This window comes from Notothenia rossii (genome assembly GCF_949606895.1).
Source record: "Notothenia rossii genome assembly, chromosome: 1".
Classification (NCBI taxonomy): Eukaryota; Metazoa; Chordata; class Actinopteri; order Perciformes; family Nototheniidae; genus Notothenia; species Notothenia rossii.
This window is the reverse complement of record NC_136912.1, coordinates 23,754,881-23,760,375: the sequence shown is the minus strand read 5'-3', so window position 1 is coordinate 23,760,375 and position 5,495 is coordinate 23,754,881. Positions and strand designations below refer to the sequence as shown.

The following is a 5,495-nucleotide window of genomic DNA, read 5'->3' as shown; positions in this document are numbered from 1 at the left end:
TCTGCCGCTTGGAGATATTTAAAAATATCAGAGAAAGAGGCGCGGATTGCGATTTGTAAAACGTGTTCAGCTGACATTTCTCGAGGGGGTGTAACTGCAAAGACTTTCACCACTTCGGGATTACTCCACCACTTGAAATCAAAACACCCGGACAAATATGCGGAGTAAGATCAAATCACAAGCACTGACAGCGAGAGACTGTTCAGCGCTGCCTCTCATGTGCTTGATGAGAAGAGGAACAGACTTATGGCTGATAAAGCAGAGAAGCTACTGTTCATTAAAAAGAACCTCCCACTTTTCCTTAATAGAGAGGCGAAGTCCCTCCCCTTCCGGGAGCCTCCATGGGACCCCGGAAGCGGAAAATTATACATAGAAGTCAATGGAGAGAGAAAAGTTATCTTTTGATCCCGTTTGAATTGTGCCACGAATGACACATATGATGTTTGTCATTCTTAAACAATCATTTCCATGCAAAAAAAGTCACAGTTTGTCGTAAAACTGCTGAAATATAAGACTATGAATAATACGCAACTAGAAAGACTACAAATCCCAAATGCATTCTGGGTCGCGTAAGTGATGTCATAGGCGATAATGCTCCAAGACTGGTTGTGACTCGCAAAGCAAAGAGGAAGAAGAAGACTGATTTATTCCCTCCAATAAATATAAGAGATTGCTCCAATAAATTCACTTTTACAAGATGCCTGTGTGCTTTGTACGAGGTTGTAATCACAAAAGAGATCATACCACTTGCTCGTTCTATCGCTTCCCGTCTGATGAAAGGACCAGGAGTCGTTGGACCAAACATATCAGGTAATATACATGTTTTGCATGGAACATAGTCAAGTTAGCTACCTAGCTAGTAGCGAGCATGTTAGTTAGCATTATATTACATTACTTAGCCTTGTCATTTGTATTAGCCTTAACACGAAGTAAACCGAAATGTTAAACAGTAAGAGTATTCATGATGGTAAGTATTTTGTGAAACATTTGAAGAGTAGCCTATCGCCCCCTCCACCAGGTGCTAAGGGGGCGGGAGGTAGGCTAACCCCACATTAGTATCAGCGATCTTTTCTACTTAATGCTATCTGCACAAATGGTTAACATTGACCATTAAAAGATCAGGCAGTTCAGGGAGAGTCGAAGGAAGGAAGGCAGGCAGCTTTGCATGACATTCTTCTGGATGTGTTTCATTGTGATGATAGTGAGAGTGAGTCAATCTGTTTGTTGGAAAGACAGTAGTTGAGTGATTACTGAGAGAAAATTATTAAAAGAGATAATTATTCAGTGTTGTTACTTTAAAGTGTTGTTACTGACCTTTTTCTTTTTTATTTTCTTCACCTCACCTGTAACTGCTGAGACCCTGAGGAACAAGCACACTGGACTGACCTGCTCTGGCAACCTGATTTCCACTGTACGTAATAGTATTTGGTTATGGTATATTATTTATATACATCAAAGGCACAATGCACCCCCCAGAGACACACATGTATTGAGTGTGATATTTTGCATTGGTCATGTGAAATCATCTTTACATACTAGAAAACTGTAGGAGCGGCAACTTGTTTTGAAATTGAATTTTTAATATCCGATAATAAAGTTGATCTGTTTTCTTTATTCTTCTCTCTTCCCAGCTCCATCCATCACCATTCTCTGTTCCTGCAGGTCCTGCTTGCTAATCAATATTCATATTTTTTTACACAATTACAAATAAAGTCAATGTATTGTATGACATGAAGTTGTGCTTCATTCTGAGTCAATAATAAATTCATTCTGCCTTCAGCTGCAAAATTATTGTGGACTGCACTGACATCCATGTAGCTGCCCCCCAGTAAGATGAACCAAGCAAAGTTGACATACTCAACATACAGCTGTACTCTTAAGTTTACATGAAGAATTTGTGAAATATTGGTAATAACAGGTTTAAATGATTATTAGTAATTAATTATATAATTTTCTCATCGTAGATGAGCAGACAGGGAGCAGATGAGAAAAGCAGAATATGCAGCTGCCATTTTCCACATGGAAAAGAGAAAGGGCCAAGTGTATTTGAGTGGACAAAAGAGAAATCCCAAATACGAAAAATAAAATTATACAATTTACAGATATGTATACAAATAAATATATATCCTATATACACCATCATGTATAATGATGGTGTATGATGTAGAAGGAAGTGTGGTAGATAACAAGTAAATATAGAGTTACATACAGATCCATGTTACAGCAAAAGATGGAAAAACTAAGAAGCACGCAGTATAATAATAATTACACGCAACAATTAAATAACTGCTCAGCATCTCCACCACAATCCCAATCTGCTGTGTCCTGTTTTCCTCCCCTCTGCATAACACCCCATCACACATACGAAACACAACGCAGAGTCCGAGGGTGTTAAGAGTATGTTTATTTAAATGTCCTCCTCTCTACTGGCCAACACAGGGAGCATATGCTGGGTGTAGAATTGTTCCAGGAGGAGGAGATTTCCATGCCATGCAGGGTCTTTGGGGATGGGGAGGATGATCGCCTCCATCGTGGTCCACAGCAGCAGAGACTCCGGTCTGTGATGTGCAGCTGTTATATAATATACAATACATTTTTTTGAAAAACTTTTGATCAAAAAATAAAGATTTGGTCAGGATCTAGAGTCAGTGTGTAGTTTATTAATTAATCAATGCTCTCTACATTAGGAAAACACATACCAGTGTACCAGAGGGAGTCACACACAGCTGTGCCTAGATAACCAAACAAATTGACAACAGGGATGCAAACTCATCAGGTATGAAAAAGGTGACAAGGATCCGAGCCCCCTGACCCCACAGAATATCGGCTTTAAAATTAGGAATAACAGGATTTTAGCAGTCAGAACAACTAAAGCAGCAGTGTTAATATTAACAGAAACGCCATAGAGTCACATCTAATAGAAATATATAAAAAGCATTTATTTTAATTGTGTAGCAGTCAGTTTATAATTTTGGCAGCACTGTTGAGCATTTTGAAAATGTATTTTCATGCCTCTGTGCAAGGCTTAGTCTTTCTATCTTTATAGCCACTGGTGTAAAGTAACCAAGTTCATAAACTCAACAAGTACTATACTTGGGCACAATTTTGAGATACTTGTACTTTACTTAAGTATTTCAATGTTTTGCTACTTTGTACTTCTACTCCACTACAGTTCAGAGGTAAATGGTGTACTTTTACTCCACTACATGTATGTAATACCTTTAGTTACTTTACAGATGTGGATGAATGATGTGAAATATAATCAAGTGTTAAATCAGACTTTAGTTCCACCTGGAGTAAATCCAAAAGCTACCCTGCCTGCAGTATACAAAGTCATTCAAACTAGCTGCACCTTTACCAGCTTTGATAACACTTTAATGATCAGTCATTATAAAACATATCATATTATTCTGAAATGGACCAATCTGCAAAATGACTACTTTTACTGTCGCTACTTTCACTATATTTTGATAATAATAATTTTCTACTTTTACTTGAGGAACATTTGGAATGCAGGACTTTTACTGTAACAGAGTATTCCTACACTCTGGTACTTCTACTTTTACTCAAGTACAAGAACTGAGTACTTCTACTTTTAATCAATTTCAAGATATATACTTATACCACCTCTGTTTATAGCCTATGAAAAAAACGATTAGAAAACGAAGGCTAAAGCTAACGTTAGCAGATAGTGACAATGTATGCTAGTTAGCTAGCTCAACGATAATATTGCGACGGGGAAAAAAATCTTTTCAGTGCATATCACGCTCTGCCGCTCCGACAGGGAGCTCTACTCTGAACACCTGAACGGCCCGTTCTAACAGCTGTTCATCAGCGGTCCAGTCTGTGCCACAGTGACTCCGGACGCACAGTTAATATTAACGAACGCACCGTAGGTAATGTAGCTGCTGAAGCTAGACCATCATCGCCGAGCAGCAGAGGCTTATTATACATCATGAGCAGAGCCGACAGGCAGGAAGACTCGAGCACACAGCTCGCGCTTCATTATAATATATAAAAAAAAGCTCGCGGCCGCACATTAATCCGGGTCCCAGACCCCCTCCCATACCCCAAAAATATTTTTATTGCAGATCTACAGGAATCATAAAAACGACCTATTTTGGATTCAAAACGGAGAATTTCGCCGAAAGGTGACAAGTTTGCATCCCTGGACAAGATAACCAAAATCCTTGAATCTACACACAGCAAATAAACTCAAATGACACAACGAGATGTAAAAAGGAGATCACACATATAGTCGATATAGAACTGGCCGCTTCAATCTGAAGAGCAACTAAAACAAAACACGGGAGTGTATCTTGTTCTTGTGCACACTAATGTTATCCACAGCATACACAGACACCACACAGTTCTTAAGGAGAAAACTAGTTGCTAAAACAAAACACGTTAGTGTACCTTGTTAGCTAGCTGACATTAACCTTAGACATTGCACTCATATTACTCACTGAAACCTTGTAAAGCCGGTCCCGCATGCTGGCTCTTACAGAACCGCTCCCTTTCGTGTATGTACAGCTCTCAACATGCCCAGACTTGTAGTGATTTTCACCTCTTTTTATACTTTTTCGCCTCATTCTGAAAGAAACAGGTGAAATTTACTAACGTGACAGCCATCTTTGTGATGGTGACGCGTATTGTGCGAGACCAGAGACCTGTAGTTCACTGAGCGGTTTCACACAAAAAAAATTGTAACTTCACAGTTTTACGACACATTTTTATTTTTTTGACTTGCAAAATGTTCTTTTAATTTGACAAACATCATATGTGTCATTCGTGGCACAATTCAAACGGGATCGAAAGATGACTTTTCTCTCTCCATTGACGTCAATGTATAATTTTCCGCTTCCGGGGTCCCATGGGTCGGAAGTAGATGGGCGGGACTTCGCCTCTCTATAAGTAAACAAGGCTGGCTTATTATAAGCTTATCTAGTTATACATGTCTACTCTATACCCACTTTCCTGAACAATTTTCATTGCGAGTTATAATTCACCATCTCAGGATATCATTAGGGGGAAATGACAGCAGCACAGTGTTCAATATATTGTACTTTCGGTATCTAAATGATACAATGTTGTTTACATTGCTCATTAGGACAGGCCACCTTATTTGCAGATTCTTGAAATTTAATTTGTAATTGATTGTGGATTTTGTATCCAGTTTTCACGTTATGTATCTTTATACAATGTTTACTACTTTGCTTATGAGGACAGACAGCCTTATTTAGATTCTTGAAATTGGATTGTAATTTCATTTGTAAATAGTTACATTCATGTGGATTTATTTGTTTGCACATTTGTATGCATGCACTTATAGGTGCATTTGTTGTTGTTGAAGGCCTGGCTGTTACAGTCTTTATTTACACTATTTTGTTGTAGGCCTACTGGCCTAGATGTTTATGCAGTTTTAAAGCACCTTGGCTTTGTTCTGAATGCACTTTGTTGTAGTTATCCTACAGAGAAAAGAAAATGCACTTGAC

At 38.6% G+C, this 5,495-nt stretch overlaps 2 long non-coding RNA genes across 2 annotated transcripts; one reads left to right on the top strand and one right to left on the bottom strand.

Annotated features, from left to right (window-relative positions):
* The first annotated feature begins 317 nt into the window (after nucleotides 1-317).
* On the top strand, nucleotides 318-1,731 carry LOC307028020. The gene is made up of 2 exons (XR_013804813.1): nucleotides 318-1,411; nucleotides 1,632-1,731. It is a non-coding gene; the product is annotated as an uncharacterized lncRNA (long non-coding RNA).
* A 653-nt stretch (nucleotides 1,732-2,384) lies between these two features.
* On the bottom strand, nucleotides 2,385-4,892 carry LOC307028017. Its single transcript, XR_013804812.1, has 2 exons — nucleotides 4,467-4,892; nucleotides 2,385-2,571 (listed from the first exon to the last, which is right to left on the bottom strand). It is a non-coding gene; the product is annotated as an uncharacterized lncRNA (long non-coding RNA).
* Between the last annotated feature and the right edge of the window lie 603 nt (nucleotides 4,893-5,495).